Source organism: Manis javanica, chromosome 4 (genome assembly GCF_040802235.1).
Source record: "Manis javanica isolate MJ-LG chromosome 4, MJ_LKY, whole genome shotgun sequence".
Lineage (NCBI taxonomy): Eukaryota > Metazoa > Chordata > Mammalia > Pholidota > Manidae > Manis > Manis javanica.
The window spans coordinates 49290446-49317037 of record NC_133159.1 but is presented as its reverse complement, the minus strand read 5'-3'; the positions used below and the strand labels follow the sequence as shown (position 1 = coordinate 49317037).

The following is a 26592-nucleotide window of genomic DNA, read 5'->3' as shown; positions in this document are numbered from 1 at the left end:
CTGTGGGGTCCATCATAATTTTTCCTTTCTCATTTCTGATTCTATTGATGTGTGTTGACTCTCTTTTTCTCTTAATAAGTCTGGCTAGAAGCTTATCTATTTTGTTTATTTTCTTGAAGAATCAGCTCTTGGTTTCATTGATTTCTTCTATTGTTTTATTCTTCTCAATTTTATTTGTTTCTTCTCTGATCTTTATTATGTCCCTCCATGTGCTGACCTTAGGCCTCATTTGTTCTTCTTTTTCCAATTTCGATAATTGTGACATTAGACTATTCATTTGGGTTTGTTCTTCCTTCTTTAAATATGGCTGGATTTTATATACTTTCCTCTTCAGACTGCCTTTGCTGCTTCCCACAGAAGTTGGGGCTTTGTGTTGTTGTCATTTGTTTCCATATATTGCTGGATCTCCATTTTAATTTGGTCATTGATCCATTGATTATTTAGGAGCGTGTTGTTAAGCCTCCATGTGTTTGTGAGCCTTTTTTGCTTTCTTTGTACAATTGATTTCTAGTTTTATACCTTTGTGGTCTGAAAAGTTGGTTGGTAGGATTTCAATCTTTTGGAATTTACTGAGGTTCTTTTTGTGGCCTAGTATGTGGTCTATTCTGAAGAATGTTCCATGTATACTTGAGAAGAATGTGTATCCTGTTGCTTTCAGATGTAGAGTTCTATAGATGTCTATTAGGTCCATCTGTTCTAGTGCGTTGTTCAGTGCCTCTGTATCCTTACTTATTTTCTGTCTGGTGGATCCGTCCTTTGGAGTGAGTGATGTGTTAAAGTCTCCCAAAATGAATGCATTGCATTCTATTTCCTCCTTTAATTCTGTTAGTATATGTTTATAATGGTTATATCCTCTTGTTGGACTGAGCCCTTTATCATTATGTAGTGTCCTTCTTTATCTGTTTTTACTTTCTTTGTTTTGAAGTCTATTTTGTCTGATACTAGTATTGCAACACCTGCTTTTTTCTCTCTGTTGTTTGCATGAAATATCTTTTCCCATCCCTTGACTTTTAGTCTGTGCATGTCTTTGGGTTTGAGATGAGTCTCTTGTAAGCAGCATATAGATGGGTCTTGCTTTTTTATCCATTCTATTACTCTGTGTCTTTTGATTGGTGCATTCAGTCCATTTACATTTAGGGTGATTATTGAAAGATAGGTACTTATTGCCATTGCAGGCCTTAGATTTGTAGTTACCAAAGGTTCAAGGTTAACTTTTTTACTACCTTACTGTCTAACTTAACTCACTTATTGAGCTATTATAAATACAGTCTGATGATTATTTCTCTTCCTTCTTATTCCTCCTCCTCCATTCTTCATATGTTGGGTGTTTTGTTCTGTGCTCTTTTTAGAAGTGCTCCCATCTAGAGCAGTCCCTGTAAGATGCCCTGTAGAGGTGGTTTGTGGGAGGCAAATTCCCTCAACTTTTGCTTGTCTGGAAATTGTTTAATCCCTTCTTCATATTTAAATGATAATTGTGTTGGATACAGTATCCTTGGTTCAAGGCCCTTCTGTTTCATTGCATTAAATATATCATGTCATTCTCTTCTGGCCTGTAAGGTTTCTGTTGAGAAGTCTGATGATAGCCTGATGGGTTTTCCTTTGTAGGTGACCTTTTTTCTCTCTCTGGCTGCCTTTAGTACTCTGTCCTTGTCCTTGATCTTTGCCATTTTAATTATTATGTGTGTTGGTGTTGTCCTCTTTGGGCCCCTTCTCTCAGGAGTTCTGTGTGCTTCCATAGTCTGAGCAACTATTTCCTCCCCCAGTTCGGGGAAGTTCTCAGCAATTATTTCTTCAAAGACACTTTCTATCCCTTTTTCTCTCTCTTTTTCTTCTGGTTCCCCTATAATGCGATATTATTCCTTTGGATTGGTCACACAGTTCTCTTAATATTGTTTCATTCCTGGAGATACTTTTTATCTCTCTCTGTGTCAGCTTCTATGTGTTCCTGTTCTTTGGTTTCTATTCCATCAATGGCCTCTTGCATCTTATCCATTCTGCTTATAAATCCTTCCAGAGTTTGTTTCACTTCTGTAATCTTCCTCCAGACATCATCCTTTAGCTCTTTTATATTTCTCTGCAGCTCTATCAGCATGTTTATGATTTTTATTTTGAATTCTTTTTCAGGGAGACTGGTTAGGTCTTTCTCTGCAGATCCTCTCTCAGGGGTTGTCTGAACTATCTTGGATTGGACTAAATTTTTTTGCCTTTTCATGGTGATAGCAGTGGCTGTAGGCAGGTTGCGGGTGTGTCAGCTGGGAGAAGAAAGTCCTTTCCTGCTTGCTGGATACCTTGCCCTTCTCCGCTGCCTGTGTCGGTTACCTGCACTCCTGGAGCAGCCACCGGGTTAATCCCCTAAACTGCTGTGGGCGGGGTCTCTGTCAGAGCAGCACCGAGCCCTGCGGGGAGTGGCAGACACGCCAGGTGCACTCCTCCACAATAGTGGCACCCCTGCCAGGCAGCTGTGTGCCAGCAGCAACTTTGGGTCTGGCCCGGGCCGCTGTGCATTGAGCTGGGATTCTGGTCAGCTGCTGGGAACACAGCTGCTCCCTCTGGCACCACTGCAGGTGCACGTGGGCCTCTCCTGCGCAGACCTCTCCTGAGCTCCTCTGGCGTCACTGCTGCCAGCGCGCATGGGCTGCACCCTGCTTGTTTGCACTAGTTACTCCTGGTCCCCTCTGGCGTCGCCAGTGCACATGAGCCACTCCTGGTCCTGTCTGGCGCCACTGCCCCCGGTGCACACTGCCACTCTCCCACTACTGGGCCCATGTGTCGGGGTCCGCGCCAGTTGGAGGAACGACTGGCAAGCTGCTTAGTGCGGTGAGAGGCTTCAGAGCTGTGCTGCCACCCCGGGGTTTAGGGTGCCTAAAGTTCCCTGGAATTCCCAGCTGCTGGCTAAGTGTGCCGGGATGGCTTTGTCCAGCTGTGAGGTCCCTGTCTCTTTAAGACTTGCAGAAAGCACTCACTTTTCTTTTATCTCAGGGGTGCCAGTTGCGGGGACCTGCCCACACATTTTGCTTTTCCGTTTCTCTAATATCCAGCACCCCGTGCACCTTGTGTTTGTGTTCCAGGTGCGAATTTCTAGAGCTGGTTGTTTAGCAGTCCCGGGCTTTCACTCCCTCCCCGTTCCGACTCCTTTCTTCCCGCCGGGTTTTGGGGTGGGGAGCGTTTAGGTCCCGCCTGGCCGTTGCTTGTATCTTACCCCCTTCGTGTGATGTTGAATTCTCGCAGATGTAGATGTATCCTGGCTGTTGTACTGCATCCACTGGTGTCTCTTTCAGGAATAGTTGTATTTATTGTATTTTCATAAATATATATGTTTTGGGGAGGAGATTTCCACTGAACTACTCACGCTGCCATCTTCCCGTGATCCCCCCTCAAGACGTTTTATAAAATATTTTTTTGTGTGTGGCAGTGGGCAGAAAAAAACTGTGGTCTAGGTCATATTGAAAAATATCACATAGGTGAAAATACATTGCATGGTTTTCTATAGCAGTGGGACCTATTGTTAAGAAAGAAAATGACCACTTTCAAAGTTTCTATTTCTATTTGAGTCCCACAATTCTCAGCCTGAATACTGAGCTGAGACCTCCAGACCTTTGAGATCTGATGAAGAAAATGGAAAGCATGCCTCACAGGAGTTATCTTCATGCAGGGAAGGATTAGTCAGTCCCTGGAACACAACTGTACAAACAGTTGTTTAACACTATTGTTTTTCTTAGCCTCTGAAATTTCCAACTTGAACTTATAAGCACACTGGTGTATTGAGAGATGTTTATAGGTATTTCACTCTAAAAAGAAAACAAAATAAAATGACAACCAAACACAGGGATTAAAAAAAATGAAATGTATCTTTTATTACTTTATAGCTCTCTCAAAGCATTTGATTTACTAATATGAATTATTATTCAAGACGGATGTAGATACAGTGTAGCATTTTCCAGGCTTATCTGACCACAGAACACCCCCCTTTTTTTTTTTGCCAAACCCATAAAAACATCTCAAATATGTGTTATGGGAACAGTTTAGGAAACATTATTGTATCCTATTTGCTTCTTAACTTTTCTCTTAGCATCCATCAAGGATATTGAAAAGATATGTCCATATTCAACTTCTCCTGGTTCTCATTCAGTCTCTTTTCTCAAATGACCAAAATCTCATGCTGAATTGGTTTCAGACATCCGATAGGAGAAAACATATAATTTCCCTACAGTACTGCAGCAATCACACAACAGTCTGGATCTGATTAGTCCATCCAGGGCCACAGCCTCTGCAGGGCTGGGCCAGGGCTCTGGGTATTTCAAACAGTCATTATTCTGAGGTAGAGTTCAGTCTCATCAGGGCCCGGCCAACTCTGCACCTCAGAATCTCAGCCTACTCATGTGGCACTCTGTCCCTCCTGGCCCCCACTATAGAACTCCATTGGAAGGGGATCTGGGCACCCAGCACCTCATGAAGGGCCCTGGTGTTTGTCCTCTTGCAGCACAAATCTTCCATGAGGGACTGAGCACCCCTGAATGTGCACACTGGATTCCATTTTTGCCTAATGATCATTTCTAATGTTCTGTGGTGCTTATGGCCCATGAGGTAGAGATAATCAGCCTCCTTAATGATGAAGCAACCAAAACTTAGAGAGATTCAAGGATTTTTCCAAGGTCTTAGAATGGCAGAACTGGTACCCAAACCCAGATAGAGATGGCCTCAAAGACTGTGCAGGTCCTCACTCTTTTTTTGTCACCTGGTGCCAGATATGTGTGCCCAGCTGGCTTTTGGGTCCTGGTTTGAGAGAGAACTCTCTTTCCTCTTTCTATTGGAATGCTTCATAGTATACTTTAGAGTGTCTTTATTTTTCTTTTCTTTTATTCCCTTTTTAAAAAGGACAATATCCAAGAAATTTCTTTAAGGCTACCTCACATCATCCCTGATTTAAATTGTAAGTGAAGAAACCTTTTGAGAGCTGGCAATTATTTTCAGCACCATGTTAAGACGCGGCCTCCAAAGTTGGTGTGAGAGATTGAGGTCCCCAAGCACATCTTCTGAACGTGGATAAAACATTCCCCTGTTATACAGTGTGAACAGAATTCTCTTACAATCCCTACATACTGTTTCTCACATATTCTAAAATTTAACAAAGTAATTTCTCTATTGGATGGCAACTAGCATTACCCTCAGGATAAAAACAGTGTCTGCCCAGAACTTTTTGCATGTTGTCATAACTTAGTTTATTTTTATTCTTAACAATAATAATAATAATATTATTATTATTATTATTGTTATTATTTCTGATGGTATGAACGAATACATTCTTTATCTTCTTCTAGGTCAGAAATTTTTGCTGCTAATCAGATCCCTCTGAGTATTTGACATCGAGTTTTGGTTCCCATGCCATATCCTTAGAAAAAAATGCTTTAATTTGATCATGAAAATTAGTGTTTGAATACATTTTTTGGACTTCAGGCATCTAGTTATTTAAATGGACTCAGGTAGTATAAATCAGACTTCTTGACATTCCAGAGTCTTCAGGGGTCCGTGGCTTCTGCCAAGTGCTCACTCAGTTCTATACTTGGCCTTAACTAAGTCAGCGCCAACACACCAGATCTTTAGAATTATATGCATGGTCATAGGATTTCAATAAAGAATATTCCAGCATGAGGCAGAGTGCTTACGTCTGTAACCTGCTTTTGAACAAACTTTTCTCTATCATTCTTTTATGGAAAACTATATCGTTTTTATAGATCTTGGTCTTTTGCAATCATACAGGCTTCTATTTGTTGAGGGGCTTTTTGTATCAGATATTATAAATTTCTTTTATTCTCAGAGTATACCTACAAGGCAGGTATCATCAATTCCATTTATAGATGAGGAAACTGTGACTAAAACAATAAGTGATGTACTCCTTAACTGCTATTAAGTGATATAACTAAGGAATAAATTAGGATTTGTCATACACATACAGTAAAGATTTATTCTAACGTAAACTGAGAATTTACTATATTGTAACCACTATTCTCTTGGGTTGAATCACATGAAATTGCTGATCTTTCACCTACAAAATAGCAATTTCATATGATTTAACCTAGTATTTGTCTCATTTGATAGTAATAATAGCTTTAAAAAGCAACTGCTATTAATGTCATTTTGTAAAAGAGGAAGTTGAAGCTTAACTAGGTTGTATAATATGTATGGGGTAAAATAGTCAATGATTGGTGTGCCTTTTTTTCCTTCTATGAAACAATCCTTCTTCACCATGAACTGGTGACTCTGATGAAGTGCTGTGACACTTTTATGGTCCCCAGTGGTGGAAATTCTGAGTTTCTTAGTTCATTGACATCACTCAGTATATTGAGCACATGCAGTGCACGCCAATCATATATATTCAACCTTTGAAGGAACAGTGAGGTGGGAAATTAATGTAGGTAGTCCAGATTGGGGTTTTAAAAAAACCCAAAGGTATCTGAGATAGATTTTCTTCAGAGCCTACATAGGCATATCTTGAGGACTGTTCTAGAATATTGAGAAACTTGTTATTGGAACAGTATGAAGCTTTTCAAACTTTCTTTTTCTAAAGTAACTACATTCTTTGGATAATGTAGGTTCCAGTGTGTTTGTTAAATAGTCACTTTTACTGTTCTCTCTGTCTGAATGCCCAGTTCTATGCATAAGCTTTTTTAAAATCTTAGGTGAGTCACCTTCTCCGTAAGGCTCCTCCAGTTTTTTCCAGCTGTAAATGAACTGTCCCTCATTTTGGTTCTCTTTGCATTTTGTTTTCACTTTTTGTATGTCACCCATCACCTTCTCTCCTAAATTATATTTATTCATTCATCCATCCATTTATCATTTACTAAACATCTATAAAGCTCTAGTCACTGTTACAGGCCCTGAGGATATAAAGATGAAAAGACACAGTTCCTCCTCAAAGGCAGAGAAACAGTTAAGTCAACAGACTATTTCAATACAACTGTCATTCTCTGCAGCTCAACACATCTGAAAAGTGCATTTCCTATTAGTCCTAGTTGTTCATGATGGCTGGGATTCTGGGGGATGATGTGGAGTGGTAGGAGATGTGCTCCCCTCACCCAGGAATGGAGATGATGGGGAATGCAGGAAGCACATCTCTCCAGTCCAGCCATCTCTGTTGGGCATCAGCATGAGAGGTTAGCACAGGTGTTAGTGCCGCAGTAGGGAGGTGTGTTCACCCCTTACGTGGAGCCTCCATGGGGGTGTGGGGAGACTTCTGGGAATTGACTTTGGAGTTAAATCATAAACATGAGTTCACTACTGCATGTGTGTGCCGATATGTTAAAGGACAAGGTGAGCAAGAATTGAGAGGTCAGAAGCGAGTGCTACCCAGATTAGGGCATTTTTAGAAAGTCATGCTTAATGGTTAGGAGAATGGGAATATGTATGTGTTTTATATCCACCATTAGCCTGTGATCTGAGGGCAAAGGTTTTATCCCTGTCCATTTCCTGGGATGCCAGACTCCTAGAGCATCATTCTAGAAGCTTTGGAATTACACTGCAATTGTAACACCTCTTGTCTTTCTTCTGTGTTGGCCAGCTTACAGGGCAGTGAATTTCAGGGGGATGTTGCCAGTTCTTGAGGTGTACTGGGGAGAGAGATGTAGTTATGAGAGAGGCTCTGTTTGGACGAAATAAACGAGTCTAAATCCATTATCATAAGGACACTCAAATATAGCTTCTTCCTCTGAATCGTATTTGTTCCTGTTTACTTTCTTGAGGCACCGAGCTGGGCTGCATTTGCCATTTAGGCATAATTACTATTTTATTATTTTTTTTTCACAGTTAAGTGGAGCATTTGAGCACAGCTGAATCGCTGGGAGCTTTGGTGGAAGAAATCTACTAGTGGGATGGCTTGAAACAATACACAAAAGGCCCCTGCGTGTGGTCTGCCCTCCACGCTTTCAACGTCCTTATGTGGAACAATAAATCTCCAAGTCAGCTAGAAGGCAGAGACTCCCAGCCAACGAGAGGAGAGCTGCATTTTTATCTTTTATTCATTGGCAGGAACATTAGCTGTAGGAGGTATTCAAATCACACTTTTATTTAAACAAACACAGCTGGATCTCTGCCTCTTAATATAGCAATTCTCTAATGAAAAATAACAACATAGTATTTATCTCTTTTCTTTTGTGTGACTCTCAATTTGCTAAAATTAGGCAGACTTCAATCCCATACAGAACTGGCATGTTTTCGTGACCAGAGCTCATCCCAACTAACTGCAAAATTATAACGGGGATATAATTATAGGAGGGCATGTGAAATACACATCCTTCTGCTGCTGTAAGCTATATGGGGTTATACAATTATGTTGTAATAACATCATTTATCTTAAAGGAGTCAGACAGCTGACTTCATTTATTTAACTTGAGCACTCCAATTATGTGCTGTGTCAGTTTAACATAAATGCTTTGCCCAAAGAACGCAGTACAATAGTAATGGTAATAATAATAGTAATAACATGCATTTGTATAGCACTCTATGGAGCACAATGCATTTTTACAATTGTGATCTTGCTGGGGCTGCATAGCTGTTCTGTAAGGCAAGTATCCAGGCCTGTGATTCCGTAGGCCTCATTTTACTGGTGAGCAAACTGAGGTTCACAGAAGTGAAGTGGGGTTCTCAGCATCACATTTAGTAAGAGTTTAAGACTCGGGTTTCCCAATTTGACCTGGGATCCTTCTGCTGCTCTCACCCATAGTACCAGATTCTGCACAGCACGATACCCTCATTCTCATCTCTTACCCCTATTCTACTTCACAACCACCATTAAAGGCATGCAGAACAAATCTGTGCTGGTGGGAATCATAGGTATTAATTCTGTGACTTGGGCAAATTAAATTAATACTGTATATCCTAGATTCCTTGTCAGAAGAAAGAGATAATAGTACTTACTGGACAGAGGAACAGAGTTGTTATAAGGGTTAAATAAGATAATGCTTGTAAGTACATGAGTAGGTGCTGGGAAAGTGAGTTTATTTTCTTTTGCTGCAGGACAAGAAAAAAATTCTTTCATTTTACACATGTTGAAATTGCTGGATGTTTGCCTTGACTCACTGGCCCAACTCACCAAGCTGGTGTCAGGGCAGTGACTGAACTTCACATCCTCTTCTTTCCAACCGACTTGTCATTATTTTTAATCATATTGTAATTATTTAAATGGTCTCCATCATTTTTCAGTTCCTTTCCAGTTTCTTTTTTACAAAATCCATTTGCTTAAATATCCAAAGATGGAATGAAATACTTGTCTTTTATTTGAACTAAAATCTTTAGATTCTTTGCCTGAATGGAAGAAACCACAGGTGTGGCAAGGGCAGAGTTTGGAGTCAGGAAGCTGTGTTGATGGCAGTGGTTATTAGCTATGAGAATTTAGGCCAATTCTCTGATTTGTCTCAGCCTAGGTGTGCTTATTGATAAATATTATTTCATTCTGACCTTCCTGAAAGGACATCTAAAGTACATATTGTTTCTAGGAGAGAAGAAAAAACTTGTAAAATAGTAGATTTGGTTCACCTCATGCTAGGCACGGTTAACACGTTGTTCAACAAACACTGTCACATGTGACCCCATAGGATGATATGTTTTCTGTTTTACAGAGAAGGACATGGAGATTAAAAGAATTTTCAAAGAGTTATTATAGTTATATTTGGGTGAGTTTTACCTAATGGTGTGGGTGACTTAATTTTCAAATTTTCTGAGTGACTTAGAAATTAAATTGGTGAAGATGGGTGGGTTCTTTTTGTATGCCTCTAATTTATAAAGTCCAAAGTTTTATAAACTTTATAATGGTTCTTAAAGGAACCATCAAAGATACGGTTTCTGTAACATTAGTGTTTCTAACTAGGTCAGCAAGAATGGGGTTTCTTAACTCAGGAAAACTTTACTTAGCGAAGGCATTTCAAATGTCTCACCTAATCCAGCCTGAGCCTAGGGTCTCAGGTACTTTTACGTGGGTAGATGGAGGCACAGAAAGATAAAATGAATTAGGAAAAAATAGAAGAAGCTTTTACATCTATGTCAATGTTTTTTTTCTTTCATCCTTTCTCCCTACCCTCTTCAATTCATAGATTTAATTTGCTATCATTTGAGTTTAAAAAAATTTAAAAAGGCCTGTACTTTCACTGCTTTCTAGGAGCTTGCAATGCATTAGGGGGAACATCAAATGAGAAAGCATTACAATGCGATGAGATTGCTGTGAGAGAGATGAGCATTAGGTGTAATGTTGGTTCGAAGGTGGGGGCTGTCAATTCTACTTGGAGGCTGGAGTCAGGGAGCCTGCCCAGATGAGGCATCCCTTGAGCCGAGTTTTTTCTAGATGCTTTTAATTGTAAGTGACAGAAAGCCTATATAAATGATTTCATCTCAGAGCAGCTATTATTATAAAGACACCAGGTGGTTTTACAGTAATCAAGGATAGCAACATGGCAGGATCCAAGGAAAAAGTGGATCCGTTTATTTGAACATTAATAAGATATCTCTTTGACTTTCATCTCTGTTTTACTGCTGCTGTAGACTGGCTGTCTCTGTCTCTTGGTGTCTTTAGCAGGAAGTATTATCACTGACACTTCCAAAGTTTTGCATCTTATAGCTTCAGACATTGGAAAGAAGCTTTTTCAATGAACTGTCCACATTCCAGAGTTTTGATGCTAAAATTTCTGGGGAAGGAATTCATTGGTTCACTCTAGGCCAGTCAGATGTAGCTATGGGAAAGAATTACTAAATAATAGGAAGCTTCCACAGGAGCTTTATCAGGAATTGAAAGAGGCAGCTCTGAAAAGAGGGTAAGTAGAATCAGGCTACTGATCTCATAGATGGGTGGTCCTTAAAATGTGGTCCTGAGGATCTCAAGGACCTTTAAGGGGCTTCATGGAGTCAAAATTACTTTCTTAATAATCCTAAGACTTTATTTGCATTTTTTTTACTATGTTGACATCTGAACTGATATTACAAAAGCAATAGTAGGTAAACTTACTGATAAATTAATGGGAACCAAATAGTGGCAGCAATCTCTAAGCTTGTCATTGTATTCTTTAGCAACTTGCACTCACAGCTTAAAATGCCAATTTAATTTAGAATGCTCTTCAATAAAGAGTAAAACCATAATTTTATTAACTATTAACCCATTTACATGCCTTTTAATATCTATGTGCCAAGTTAGTTATGCCATAAATTATTGTGTTGCATAGTGAAATAAAAAGTCTGCCTTGAGGAAAAGTAGTTGCATAATTGTTTGAGTTGCGAGCTGAACTAGCTGCTTTTTTTCATGGAATATAATTTTTACTTGGCAGAGTAGCTTGCTGAAAAACTATGTTCACACTTGGGTGTTGGGCAGACAAATTTGTAAACAAAGTAAGTCTATTACTCCAGAGAAAACAATTAACATTATTTGTTGCCAATGACAAAATCTGAATCTTTAGATAAAAATCAGAATTTTGGAAAATGTGTATTCATTACTGTGAACTTGATAGTTCCTAACAATGACTTTTCTGGTGATATCTGTAGTGATAGTAACAAAAGTGATTTCTTGTTATTGAAGAGTCTATGTATCAACATTTAGAAAAATCAATGTGGCTAAGCCAATATTTTTCATATACCTATGTCTTCATGCTACAAAGACCATGGGTAAAAAAATCCATTCAAGATTGACTAAGTGTATAAAAAGCTCATTAGTATGGTTTCAGCTTCTACACTGCAGCTAACCTTAAAGCAGTTTCTACTTGCTGAGTTTTTACATAGATTCAGAGAATAATATCCCCCAAATTCTCCAAATTTTCTTAATATACTTTAGCCAACACAACTTATCAAAATAGATTGAATGCAGACACAGATATGAAAAATCTTTTAAGCCAGGAAAGTCTTCCATTAAGCCAGACACTGGAGGAATTTGTGGAAATGTAAAACAATACTATACTTCTCATTCATTTTTTGAAAATACAGTCATTTTTCATAAAATATTTTGTATGTGTTAGCATTCATTCTTTTTGTAAATGAATTAATATGTTGATATTAAAAATTATTCCCAAAACTTCTAAATGGTAAATATTAATAGATATAACTAACATAAGCCAGTGGTTTTGCAGTCCTCAATAATATTTCAGGGTAGATTCTGACTCTGAGACCAAAATGTTTGATAACTGTTGCCATAGATACCCACTACAGTCTTTAAATATGGACAGGAGCAAGTAAGGTAGGTGAGAATGGAAGAATGTTCCTATGGAAAGACAAAAAGGCATGCAGTGGTGTGACACATTCAGGACCTTAAGGAGAGATGCAGATGGAAAATGGAGTATGTGGAATAGATTAGGGAGAGATAAGGTTGAAGAAGAAAAATTCTCTGACAGGCAATCTGGAGCCTTCAAAAGACTTCAAGTAAAGAAATGATGTGATTGGACTTGGGTTTAGACAGGACACCTTTTTGGCAGTGGGAAAAATGGGTAGGTGCCATAGATAAAATGTATGTGTTCCCCAAATTCATGTGTTGAAATTCTAACCCCCAAGGTAATAGGAGGTGGGCCCTTTGGGAGGTGCTTAGGCTATGAGGGTGGACCCTTTATAAATGGGATTAGTGCCCTTGTCAAAAAGGCACCAAGAGATCCTTTCCCCCTTCCATCATGTGAAGAGACAGCAAAAAGGTGCTATCTATGAATGGAAGTGGTTCATTATAGGAAGTGGTCTTAGCAGACACTGAGTCTACTGGCCTTGATGTTGGACTTTCCAGACTCTAGAATTGTGAGAAATAAATGTTTGTTGGTTTTTAAGCCACCTAGTCTATGGAATTTTGTTAAAGAAGCTGGAGCTGATTAAGACAGTAGGCAACAGGGTGGAGTGAGGGGTTGGCAAAACTAGACAGGGAAACAAGTTAGGAAGTTGTGGCAATAGTTCAGCACAGAAAAGATAAGGAACCAAATTAAGGCAATGGTGGTAGGAATGGGAAGGAAGGGGTATGTTGTTGAGATTTTTAGGAAACAGAATTGAAAACAATGTCTTGAGGGAGGTTGTGCAGAGTAGATTTCATAGCTGCAGTCCCATAAAAGGTGGGAGGTTAGGCTAGATAATATGTCTAGGATTCTTTAACATGGACTGTTCCCTAGTAAATACCTTAAGGAAGTAGCATGTAAATTCCAGGTTCCCAAGGTTTGTTTTTGCACAGTTGCAGTATCAGTTAAGATTAGATTCAGTTGTACATAATAGGAAATTCAAAACAATAGTGTCTTAAACAAGAGAGGTGTTGTCTCTTATACAAGACACTCAGCCCATTTTTTACTTCAATACTGTTAGCACATTGTTTTCATTCTTAAGGTTACCTCACTGTCCAAGATGGCTGCTGGAACAATATCACATCTGCATTCCAGGCTGGTGGCAAGGAAGAAGCAGGGCAGGAAGAAAGGGCTATGGGCATTTGTGAAAGTTCAGTAGACTATGAGGATTAATTAAGATTCTTGACAAATAAAATAGCATAATGTGAAATACATTTTAGAAATTTGGCTTCCTTTGGCAGCTTTCCTGCTTTGTACTTTCTTCTCGTTATCCAGGTCTTTTAAAATTAACCACTCAGCTGCAAGAAGTCTAGGAAATGCTGTCTTTAAGCTAGATTCATTGATAAATATCTCAAATAATTTCAGGGTTCATTCTTTTACCCTGAAAAGAATGGAGGGGGGCAAAGAATGAAATGAAAGGAGGGGCGCAAATGTTTATTGGATGACATCCAGCAATTTCTGCCATGCAACAATGTTGTTACCCAGAATTCTTTATCCTTCCCTTTTATCATGAGATCTTCTGAGAGTGGGAAGGATACCTACTTTTTATTTGGAGGTCTTTTATCTGGCAACCCCAGGTTTCCATAACATTACATGAGAACTGAGAATAAAATAAATGAGTCTATACTGTAGTATAGTACTGGACTATAGTATAGTCTATAGTACTTTTATCTCTTAACTGATTGTCCTATTTATTTGCATATTTCACTCCAATTCTCCCTACACACTGTGGCAAGATTAATGTTCCTAAAATATATTTCACATCATGCAATTTGGTCAAGAATCTTAGTTAATCTTCATAGCCTACTAAATATTCACAAATGCCCACAAAGCATTCAAAGTCCTCTTGCAATTTTACCAAAAACAACATTTCCACACATATTTCCCATGCTTAGACAAATGGGACTGAACCCCCTTTGGGAAATCTAATCTCTGTGGGTTTGTTCATGTAGCTTCACTTTTTAAAATTCTAGTTGTGCACCTATGTGAGCCAGTGAAACCTACAGGATTTCTTGAATTCCAGTCCCTTCTCAACACTGTCCTTTGATGAAACATCATAAGACCCAACTATGTATGTATCACATTCCACATTTCATGCTTAATGAGCATGTTCCTCCAAAAAATGTTCAACCATTCATAATATTCTTAGGGAAGGTAAGGGCGCTTAGAAGTACAAGAGTCTGGGCATGTGTGTAAGGTTACCCTTACACTTCTTACACAAAATTCTACATTATGTTCTTAGCCTGAGTCCTACACCTACTAAGTGAATAATTTTTGTTGTTGTTATTGTGTTGTTGTTCACTGCTCTTATTGGGTCTTCCTTTGACCTTACTCTTAACAACACAAATGCTTTTTGATTTGAATGAAGGCATGTCAGCATCATTTGCACACACACTATTACTCTTTTATCTAGTATACATAATTAACCTTACGTACTACCCATCAACAGAAATGAAAGTCCTTGGAGGATTATCAAGTGCCAAGGGCTTCTTATTAATATGGAAAACTTTATGTTCACATTAACACACTGATGCTCTCATCTGCTCTGGCCTCCTTTGAAAAGCGACAGGTTACTCAAGCCTTTGAAAACATACTTTTCATTATTGATTCCTACCAGCTGCCATTGCAATTGTGTTGTGAGAACACAGCAGACCAGAATTAGGACACCTGAAAACTCTTCTTTGCCTTTGCCCAAATATCCACAGTAAGGTGTAGTATAAATTGTGCAGGCAGTTGCTTCAGAGACTGTTTCAACAGTTGTACCATATAATTTGTAGTACATTGACAGATGCTACATAGCACTATTAAAAGTTATATTTTGAATCTGAATTTCCTCATCAATATATGGAAAATAGCATCTATAGCATAATTTGCTTTTCACCCTGGCAATAATCCTTTAAGAAAGGCATTTCCTGTTAATTACCATCATTTAAAAGGTTCAGATATGTTAAATAATTTACTCAGCATTGTTTTCTAACTCAAGTTAGGTAAATGTCCATTCTGAGATTCCATTCTCTCTTTCTTGGTTTCAGTTTTTATTATCTATAAATGTATAGTAATGATCCTATATCAATTTGGAGCACTAAATGAGCTAAAAGATGTGAAGAATTCTGGTACATGGTAGGTGCTCACTAGGGACTGTTCTTGAGAAATGCAGATCCATCCTTTATCAGTCTAGATTTTCCTCATCGTTCAGCAGCAGCTAGTCCCATTAGTTGCCTAGTGGGATAAACAGGCCTTCATCCCTGATAGGAATGATCCCTTAACCCTTAGGCAGTTAAGGGATCTTAACCTTTAAGGGATCTTGTTGGGTTATGTTTACTGTCATTACCCATCAACGATTATTACTTAGCATGGAAATATTTAAAGACCCTTCAGTGTATTTCTCAAGTTCTATATATGGTCTTTCTTCCCTGCTGCCCTCATCATGTAGTAACTGTTTTCTTTGCTTATTCATCCACTGGAAGGATATGGCTAAAGTAGCTGGGTCAGTCACAGTGTTTGTGACTTTCCATTATTGAGTTCCTTGGTGGATGTGTATCCCATCTCCAAGAACATTTGGGATGGGAAGCAAAATTCTGTAAGTGGGTCCCTGGATGTGAGGAGCCATACCTACTTTCACTTCTTCATACTTGACCTAGGTACTCTAGCTGTTGAGATACAATGTCATGTATTGTTTTTTGACTCAATGCATATTCCATGTTCTGGGAGTTGGCAAGCAAGGCAAGGTGATGTTATTCATTATTCATTGCTTTATAAATGCCACAAATATGTGTCCCAGATCTCTCAGGAGTTGGGTACACTTGGCCTCATGAAACATTTCCAGTCAGGTTATACAAAGATCCCAGGCCTCAGAACATTCCAGAAGAAATGAGAAAGAGAGAGATTTCATTTTCTTGGCTTGCTCCAATTTCCTTGATATCATTGGTTTAAGTTAACCTCATTAGGAATTAACACATGCACACTTTAAGGTTGTGTCATCATTCCCTGACTGACACATTATTATTATTAGCAGTACAATATTATTAGTACTGTTTTATAGTCATTATTATCTCTATGTTGGGAGAAAAAGGGGTATACAAATTTACATATATATCTATATAGCTCTCTCTCTCTGTCATCTATCATAGTAAATACAGTGACAAATATACTTAATGGGAATCTCAGACACTGAGCAGGAAGAATTCATCCCCTTGGGGGGCAGAAGAGGCTAGGAAAAGAGAAGAGGGCTTGCCTGGAAAGTAAATTTCAGTCATGCAAACAGCATGAACAAAGACTCTGAGTCAAGTTGGAGCATGGAATGTGCAGGAAAGCAGTTTGGTACTATTGAAACATGAGACTTAAGGCAAGACTTTCAAGTCAAGTAGGGGCAATATCATATAGAGATATATACTTCTATTAAGAACCTTGAAATCAATTGAAATACTGATAGCCTACCGAGTTGTTATCCTTCATTTGCATAATGGGAATAATAACAATACCTACCTCACAGTTGTTTGTTAGTCAGGTAGCAAGTGTTCAGTGAATGTCAGCCATTAATAAAGGGCAAGGAGCCATGAAGCATTTCCAGGGACAGAATGACATGGTCAGATTTATGACACTGGCATAGAGAATGGATTGGAGTAGGTGAGAGTGAGAAGTAGAGAGATGAGTTATTTGCTGATATGATGATGTAATAACCCAAGGGGTGATGGTGGCCTATACTAGGCTAGAGTCAATGGGAAAATAAAGGAAATATTTAAAAGTCAAAGTGTATGATAGGTCGGTAATTGATTGAGAGGTAATTGATTGGAAGTGGTGGATAAGGGAGAGGGTAGACTCAAAGATCACATCCAGGTTTCTGGCTTGGGTGACTCTGTAGCTGTGATGAAATGAAATAAGATAGGAAATACAAAAATAAAAAAGAAGAGAGCAGAGAGTTTTAAGATGTAGTTATCAATAGTGCTGATTTGAAAAGGGCCAGTAAAGAAAAGGAACAAAATGCATCCATTGTGTTTGTATTAGTGATATTATGATAGTGCGCTCAGGGAAGCAGCTGTTATTATTATCTCTTCTTTACAGAGGGAAAAACTGAGGTTCTGAGATGTGAAAATCCCTTAAGGTTATGTAGCTGGTTGGGTTCAGCATCCAGTGGGGGGTATTCATTCACTAAAAATTGCAGCAATAACAACAAAACTCTTACTAAGTGGTTTTCATGCAGTGGGCACTGTTCTACAAACTGGGAACCTAAAGAATAATGCACAGGTCCTGCCTTCCAGAGCTCATGGTTTGGGGAGCCAGGTAAAGAAACAACTGTGAATTTAGAACAGAGCTGTGTTCAGAGTGCCAGGGCAGTGGATACAGAGAAGGGTGCATGCCTCCCAGTGGTGAAGCCATTCATCTGAAAGCTAGGAGTGGAGGTGAGAATGAGAAGGAAATCTAAGGAACTATTTGAAGATGCTCCGAGATGTGGGGAATGAAATTTTGCTCCCTGGATGAGTGAACTTACTAAGCTGAAAAAACTTTAGCCTTATTTAGATGTTATCTGTGGAAACTGGTGGAAAGTTTTTGAGGGTGTTTGATGAGTGAACCTGAGAAGCGAGAGGTTTACTTGGTACAGAGAATGCTATTTTTTTCTTTACAGGATTTCCTGGACATAGGGTGTTTGTTGAAGCCAAGTGAACTATGAAGCCAAGGAAAGACGGAATAGAATACTGGCTGTCCAGTCATAAGGACAGTGAAAAGGAAGACCATAGCAGCTCATGTGGCTCCATGTCAAAGAGCCCCAAAAGGAGAGTGATGGCAAGAGGGTGGAGGTGTCCAGGAGACTGCCAAGCATGGAGGGAGACATCCACCTAGAGAGGACGGCTGGGGAATGTTCTACTGCTGTGGCTGAAGGAGACATTGCTGTCCCTTTCTGAGGTGTTCTTCAGAGGTGTAAGAGGTGAGGAAGAAGTCAAATGCCACTCCAAAAGAGCCCACAATGTACCCATCTACATAAAGTTCACTGTGTTCTCCACCTATTAGGTGTGAGTGGTGTGGGCAGCTTGCTTAGCCTTGTTATCGCAGTTTCTTCACCAGTAAAGTGGGATTATAGTCATAGTTGATCTCATAGGTACTGCAAGTATTAGATGAGTTAGTACATGGAAAGTGCTTAGAACTGTGTCTTTCACATTCTGCATTTCCTCAGTTCTCAGAGGCCATTGGCTGTTGCATTCACCATTCTTTTATGTACCACTTAGAAAAAAAATGCTTACAATTAAACTGTGATACATTATCGATTATAAACTACACTGCAGTTCAGAAAATATTGGAATATGAAAGAACATATTTTAGAGTTTGTGAAGTCTGGTAGTGAGTACTCAAGAAGCATTTCATCATTATAATTATACTTATTATTTATTATACTTGTTATTATTATTATTTGTGGAAAGATGCACCAGACAAAATCAGTGTAAGGCCATAGATGGGATCCCTTTACATTTATTATCAAATGTGATGAGTTATATATGACACCTACTTCCTCTCTTTTTCTTTGTGTTCTTACCAAACCCAAGAATAATTAAACCTGGAAGAGGGAAGAGAAGAGTATGCATTCAGGGCTCCCTTCAGTGGTTGTGCATATTGTGTCCTGGACAACCATGGGCAGAGCGGGTCTTACAGTGACTGTATGAATCTTGCTCCCTGGAGTTAAGCATTCCATATTCTGCATGGAGCTATGCCATTTCCCTGCATGGATTACACAGCCCAGGCTACCCAGCTTCATCTCTGACCTCCTACTCTGGTATGTAAGATCACAGCGCAAGGTTTAGTTGGGAAAAGGAGAAGAGGTAAGTTTCAAATCAGTTTTGAAATTAAAGACTTAAGCTGTACATTGTCATGAAAAATGATTAGAAATGAAAATCTCCCAAGATGTTGTAAAGAAACTGGAAAGGGTGATTTATCAGAATGAAGTTGAAGGTGTTAATGGAAAAAAAGTTAAAAATAGTCATGTTTTCACCACATCATATTGAGAATCTTCAATGATTTGGCTATGTAAAATGGAAAATAATATATGGCTTCTGACCTAGAGGAACCTCCACCCCTAAAAGAAACAGACAAGTAACCATTAGCTAAGTGTTAGTGGAGAGGAGAGTTGTAGAAGATACAGGGAAGAGACAGGTATTAGTTCTGCAGTGAGATGTCTTTGAGGTTGATGTTTAACCAGTGTAAAACATGATAAGTGGAACCCAAAACCATGTCTGATTTCTGTAAATGGTAAAAGAAGATACTTTTGAAGAGGAGTCTATTGGTAACCTGTGTTTTATGGGCTGAAAACTCATGACCCCCAAATCCGAATGTTGAAGCCTTAACCTTCAATGCAATTGTATTTGGAGAGAAGGTCTGTGATGAGATGATAAAGGTTAAATCAAGTCCTAAGCATGGGGCCCTAAACTGATAGGACTGGTGTCCTTATAAGAAGAGGACGGATGACACCAGAGAACGCTCTTTCTGCACTCAGAGGAAAGGCCATGTGAGAACAGAGGTGACAGGGAGAGAACTTCTATCAGAACTCAAACCCTGCTGGACTTACTCCGGGACTTCCAGTCTTTAGAACTGTGAGAAAATAAATTTTTGTTATATAAGCCACACAATCTATGGTATTTTGTTACAGCAGCCAGGAGAAACTAATACATTTTGTTTTCTGGCTCCATTCAACTAATTCCAATCCACAATTATAATTCTGATCCATAGTTCCCCAACCTTACAGAAGAGTTTAGCTTTTGCTTTGTTTTTTATTCACCAAATTTTATTAGATTCTCACAACAGTTCAGTAAAAGGAAGTTATTTCTCCTCTTTTACAAAAGAAAAATCCTGAGGCTCAAAGGATTTCAGCTAGTAAGCTGGTTTAAGTTCACTGCTGTTTCAACTCAAATATAAATACTGTTTCAAAGTCGGGGCAAGGGTCAGGAACTTGGCAACCCTAATTCATAACAACTGCAACTCTCTTCAGCTATATGCTAAGTGATATCACAGCAAAAAATAAAACATTTTTTTTTAAGAAAAGCAAAGGTTTTAGAGATTTAGCAACTCTTTGAAGCCTTACTACCATAAAGTTGTTGACTTTTTTGGAAGGCGGGAAGGTAGGGAGAAGCATTTATCATAGTGACTGAAAAGAATAATTGCAGAATATATTTGATCTATCTTCTATTCAGACTATTCTTTCCAAGGATGTGTTTTCCAAGTAGTTATACTAAGACTTCAATTAAGAGCCTTATCAGGTATGCTAATGCCTCAGCTGCAATTTGGAAAAGCAATTATTAGAGTGTAAAGGCAGCTTCAAAACCATCAAGCAATCATAGTCAGTCATGGTGTTGAAGCGAAAACAGCAGAGATAGGCATTTGGAACTATTACCTGGAAACTCTTGTTCAGATTGATTTGGGAATCCAATTTCTACAGCAGAAAAGAGAACTTCGTTTCCGGAGGGTCCTCCCACCTGTCAGATTACCGATCATCTCCACACCAACCCACAGTCCATCTTAGCCCCCGTGCGTCTTACTCACAGAATCCCAGCAGGGTCCTTACGCATTCTGTGAGAACACAATTCTACAGAGACTTTTCTCTAGCCCTCTCCTACTACATTTTTTCTTGCCTTTCTTCAAACTGTATTTAACATTAATTTGTCACCTGGATTGGTTATTGATCACACTGGAGCACACTGAGGAACTTGCTAAGAGGTTCTACTCTTTAAAAACTTATCTTGCTTCAATTTACAAAGGACTTCAGTGGGTCTGAGCTACCTGAGTAAAAGGCTTTAAGGAAACACAGGCTTGTCCTGAGAACAGTAAGCCCTGTGTCAGCATTTTCCAGGTGAAAATGAATACAGCTCCTTATAGTTATGCTGCCATATGCAATTTAAGAAATATATTCCTTACACAATCTTAGTTTTTTACCTTTTCCTTCCCTCTTCCCTCTCTCTCTTCCTCCCTACTTCCTTTCCTCTTTCCATCCTTCCTTTCCTATTTTCCCTTTTCCTTTCTTTCCCAATCTTTTCTTCTGCAAACATTTAATGACTGCTTGGCACTGTGCCAAGAACAATGTGAATTCAGAACTAAGACTGTTAGTTTTAAAGGGCTCAATGTTTGTGGGATTGAAAACAAATAAAGAGGTGATTCTAATTTAGATTGATAAAGACTATAAGAGCAAAACGTTTCATAGATAAGAAGCCTCTAACCCCAAGAGAGCAGGACACTAGGGTGAGACTGAGGTTAGGAAAGGTTTTCTGCAAAAGGTGACCCCTGAGCTAGTCCTGAAAGGAGGAATTAAATTCAGATAAGGGACAAAGGGGAGTAAGAGTTTTCTAGGAAAAGGGACCAATAATGCAAAAGATTGCAGATAATATGTTTGCTTTGGGGAAAATACAAATAGTTAGGTATAGCTGGTATGAGGGTTGGGGGATGGGAAAAGGGGTTAAGTTAAAGGTCAGACAATGGGAGTACAAGGGTCTGGTCGGATAGGTAGTGGTGAAATCATAAAAGCTCCTGTGGACCACATAAAGGAGTCTAGATTGAATCTTGAAGGGAATGGATTGTTCTAAGAGAAGTGTTGCAGTCTGTTTAAACTCTAATTAGATTTTTAAGTCCCTTGTCTGCCTCCCAGATCCAGCCAGACGTTCCGGGTGTTGCTGCATCCTCACACTTCACCTGACCTATACTCCGCTGTTGCTTTGCAGAAAGTAGGAGAGTAGTCGCTGAGTCAGCCCTGCAGGGAGGAGCGTGTAAGGAACATGGATTATTCATGGGGCCTGTGCACTGTTCCAGGTGCAGTCATGATTGCCATGGACTGGGACCATTTGTAATGCAGAGGCATAGCAAGAAAATCCATTTTCTCATTTTCAGAGCCAATTTTGTCTCCATGCTCCTGCCCATGTTACAAATTTAGGCTAATAAAGTGAAACAGGAGGCAGAAATGCAAAATGGAATTTCTGATGACTGTTTGCAAAAGGAATTTTTAGATGCCAATTTGTAAACTCCTTTATTTGGAAAGAAACGATTCAGAGAATACATCTTGAGGTCTTGTGGTATAAAACAATGGAAAATGAATTTTGAACTGACACATCGGATCTTGAGTTCTGTGACCTTGGGCATTTCAGCTAGCTTCTCTGCACCATAATTTCTGTATATGTAAAATATGGGTAACAATGCTATGGGAGGCAGAAATATTAGTCCTAATTCTTCAACTATTCCTGTATCCTTGACCTTTACCTTATGACTGCAGTTGCACCCACAAAAGGAAAATCTAGTGGGATATATATTTTCCTGTTCTTTTGCTTTGAGTTTAATTATAAGATTTACTTTGGCCAATAGGATATGGAGGGGGATTTGCAGTGTGATAATCTTAAGAGTTATCACATGGCTCTCTTTCCTCTTGCACTTCTGCTATTTCCCAGAGAAGGACTTCCTGAAGATTTTTAAGCCTCTTCATCTTTGGCTCTAGTGAAGCAATTTACACCCAGTCCACAGGAAAGAATAAGGCCCAGTAGGAACTGCAGCTTGAATCAGAGATATTAAGTTGTGCCCCAGTTGATCCACAGACATGTTAATTAGAAGGAATAATTTTTACTTTAAGCCACTGAGTTTTATGGTGACTTGTTATGCAGCATGTGGGTAAAATTGTAATAATTCCAGACTATCTCCCCTGGCTTTAGTATATCTGCATATCAACAGGCACTCAGGGGTGGAGAGAAGTATGGCTTTAGGGCATTTGCATCATTCCTCATGGGTGGAGAGAAGTTCATCTCCATAACAATGGGTAATTACCTGGGCAACAGAGGGCTTATCTGTACCTGAGAGGTGAGGGGAAGGGCCAGTTTTGCTTCTGCAGGAGCAGGAAAGAGAGGGCCCTGGACTGCAGTTTGTAAGTAATAAATGGATTTTAAACTTTATTTCTACCTTTGACTGATATAGGTTTTTAGAGGTATTTTGCCCCAGGATTTCCTCTCCCCAGACTTACACAGGAATAGCTAACTGATGCAAACACTGTGCTAGGTTGCTTCTAAAATGGCTCCCAATGATCCCTTCTTCATGATAGTCACCCCCTTGTGTAATCTCCTCTTTTCATTTTTTAATGCTACATATATATGAATGTATATATGTATATATTTTAATTGTTCTATTTGTTTTTATTTTTATTTTTATTAAGGTATCATTAATATACAGTCTTATGTTCAGGTTTCACATGAGCAACATTGTGGTTACTACATTCCCCCCTATTATCAAGTTCCCACCACATACTCCATTACAGTCACTGTCCATCAGCATAATAAGATGCTATAGAGTCACTACTTCTCTTCTCTGTGCTATACTGCCTTCCCTGTGCCCCACCTATATTATGTGTGCTAATTATAATACCTCTTAACCCTCCTCTTATCCCTCCCTTCCCACCCACTCTCCCTAACCCCTTTCCCTTTGGTACCTGTTAGTCCATTCTTGGATTCTGTGAGTCTGCTGCTGTTTTGTTCCTTCAGTTTTTTCTTTGTTCTTATGCTCCACAGATGACTGAAATCATTTGGTACTTATCTTTCTCCACCTGGCTTATTTCACTGAGCATAATATCCTCTAGTTCCATCCATGTTCTTGCAAATGGTAGGATGTTTTCTTCTTATGGCTAAATAATATTCCATTGTGTATATGTACCACATCTTCTTTATCCAGTCATCTCCTGATGGACACTTAGGTTGCTTCCATGTCTTGGGTATTGTAAATAGTGCTGCAGTAAACATAGGGGTGCATATGTCTTTTTGAATATGGGATCCTGTTCTCTTAGGGTAAATTCTTAGGAGTGGAATTCCTGGGTTAAATGGTATTTCTATTTTTAGTTTTTTGAGGAACCTCCATTTTGAATTCCACAATGGTTGAACTAATGTACATTCCCACTAGCAGTGTAGGAGGGTTCCCCTTTCTCCACATCCTCTCCAGCATTTGTTGTTGCTTGTCTTTTAGATGTTGGCCATCCAAACTGTTGGCCATCTGAATTTCTTCCTTGGAGAAGTGTCTGTTTAGATCCTTTGCCCATTCTTTCATTGGGTTATTTGCTTTTCTGAATGTTGAGGTATGTGAGGTTTTTATATATTTTGGATGTTAACCCCTTATCTGATATGTCATTTATGAATATATTCTCCCATATTGTAGGATGCCTTTTTGTTCTACTGATGGTGTCCTTTGCTGTACAGAAGCTTTTTAGTTTGATATAGTTCCACATGTTTATTTTTGTTTTTGTTTCCCTTGCCCGAGGAGATATGTTCAGGAAAAAGTTGCTTATGTTTATATTCAAGAGAGTTTTGCCTAGTTTTCTTCTAAGAGTTTTATGGTTTCATGACTTACATTCAAGTCTTTGATTTATGTAATCTTCTCTCTTTGTATGTGGGCTAGATCTCATGATTTAGTGATTTGCCTTTAATTTACAGAAAGTGGCAAGATTGATGGGCTGTTACTCCTGAGAGTAGGTTATAAAGGACTATGACTTCCATATTGCTGACACTTTCTCTCACTCTCCCTGTTTACTCACTCTGAAGAAGAAATCTGCTTGTGGAGAAAGCCTCATGGACAGGACCTGGCTAACAGGTAGGTGGAACAGGTCACAAAAGTCTATGAGGTACTAATTCCTGCTGATAAACATGTTGTAAGTATGACAACAGATCCATCCCCAGCTGAGCCTTCAGATGAGACTGCAGCCTAAGACTTGATTACAGCCTTGTGAGACATGCTGAAAGAAAAGACACAGCTATACCTCAGTCAGACCCATGACCCTAAGATAGTCTTTTAAATCACTTAATTTTAGGGTAATTTGTTAAGTAACAAATACATTTGCCTGGGGGTTTCCTGGGAAGTATAAATGAAATTGCATATTTGCTTGTCATACGGAGGAACTGGAACCCTGAAGATGTTCATCTCCTAATTCTAGGAAATTTACATGGTAAAAGGGACTTTTCAGATGTGATGAGCTCTACAGACCTTAAGATGGGCAGATTTCCATAGGTTAGCCACTTGCCCTGATCTAATCACAGGTCCTTAAAAGTGGAGAATATTTTCCAGCTGTGATAAGAGAGAAAGAGAGATGGGACAGTGGAAGAAATGTCAGAGAGCTGGAAAGTGAGAAGGACTACACCTGTGGCTGCTGACTTGGAAGACAGAGAAAGTGGACCAAGAGCTAAGGAATACAGGTGGCCTCCATGAACTGAAAAAGACAAAGCCACAGATTCTCCCCTAGAGCCTCCAGAATGGAATACAGCCATGTTCACACCTTGATTTTAGCCCACTGAGACCCATACTGGAGTATGTCATTCAGAACTGTAAGGTAATAAATTTATGTTGTTCTAAGCACTCAGTTTGTGGTAATTTGTTACAGCAGCAATAGGCAATATAGGCAATAAATACATAGAGCAACCTAACTGGGCTTAAGGAATATGGAGTCCCTTCTTTTTTTCTTTCTCTCCTTAATCACTTTTGAAACAAATGGATTTAACTCTATTTATATATAGTTTATATATAAATGTCATAACATTATTTGAGGGTTTAGAGCAATGCACATAGTAAGCAGTCAAAAGTTAGCTATTATCATCATCCTGGTTGCTACTGTTATTGTTATTGTTGTTTAGAATCTTTTGTTTTGGTTCTGTGTTCCACTAGGAAATAGAGTGTTATTTATTCCACAGAGAACCTATGAGATAGGCAGCAGTGAAAAGCACTGGACATAGAATTTTTTTTTTCCCTAGGAATCCCAGTGCTCAAATTAAAGACTTTCTTCAAAAAGTTTAGGATCATTTGTTATAAACTTGTATTTTCCTGAAAAATAGTCACAGTTTGAGGCATTTATTCTTATTGCTAAGAAGAAGTCCCAGGACATGATAACTGTCCTTAGATATCTCATGGACTGCCATATGGAAGCAGGAACAGATTTTTTTCTTTCTGTATGACCTCTTTGGATAGAAAGGGCAATGGGTAGAAGGTTCAGAGAAACAGAAGAATCACCGAAGCTACACAGAACCCCAAGACCCTTACAAGGAGACTTGTGAAGTTTGAAGAGCAAAAAATCAAAGTATGTAATGCTATCACAGATATGGTGGAATGTACGCTTTCAATTCCCAAGAAGACATATTGATTCTATAATTTAGCCTCATGAAATAATTGAAGATAAAGAAAAAGGTATATGCAATTATTATTTTTTTATTGTAGCATTAGTTATTATAGCCAAAAAAAATAAAACAATAAAAAAGAAAAGATCCTAACTGCCCATTGTCTATAAAGAGAGATGGAATCAAATTAACACACATCCACTTACAGGGGAACTATACAGATATTA

The 26592-nt window shown here is 38.9% G+C and overlaps 1 long non-coding RNA gene across 2 annotated transcripts in view; it reads left to right on the top strand.

Annotated features, from left to right (window-relative positions):
- Positions 1-25823, top strand: part of LOC108391468 (uncharacterized) — a 217425-nt gene extending 191602 nt beyond the window's left edge. Inside the window, exons 4-7 of one of the 2 annotated variants that reach the window (XR_012130187.1) lie at positions 17896-18195; positions 18809-19035; positions 21892-24854; positions 25157-25823. This is a non-coding gene — a long non-coding RNA (uncharacterized lncRNA). Of the gene's footprint in view, positions 1-17895; positions 18196-18808; positions 24855-25156 lie in introns of both variants that reach the window. The other variant, XR_012130186.1, reaches the window with a different exon arrangement.
- The last annotated feature ends 769 nt before the right edge of the window (positions 25824-26592 follow it).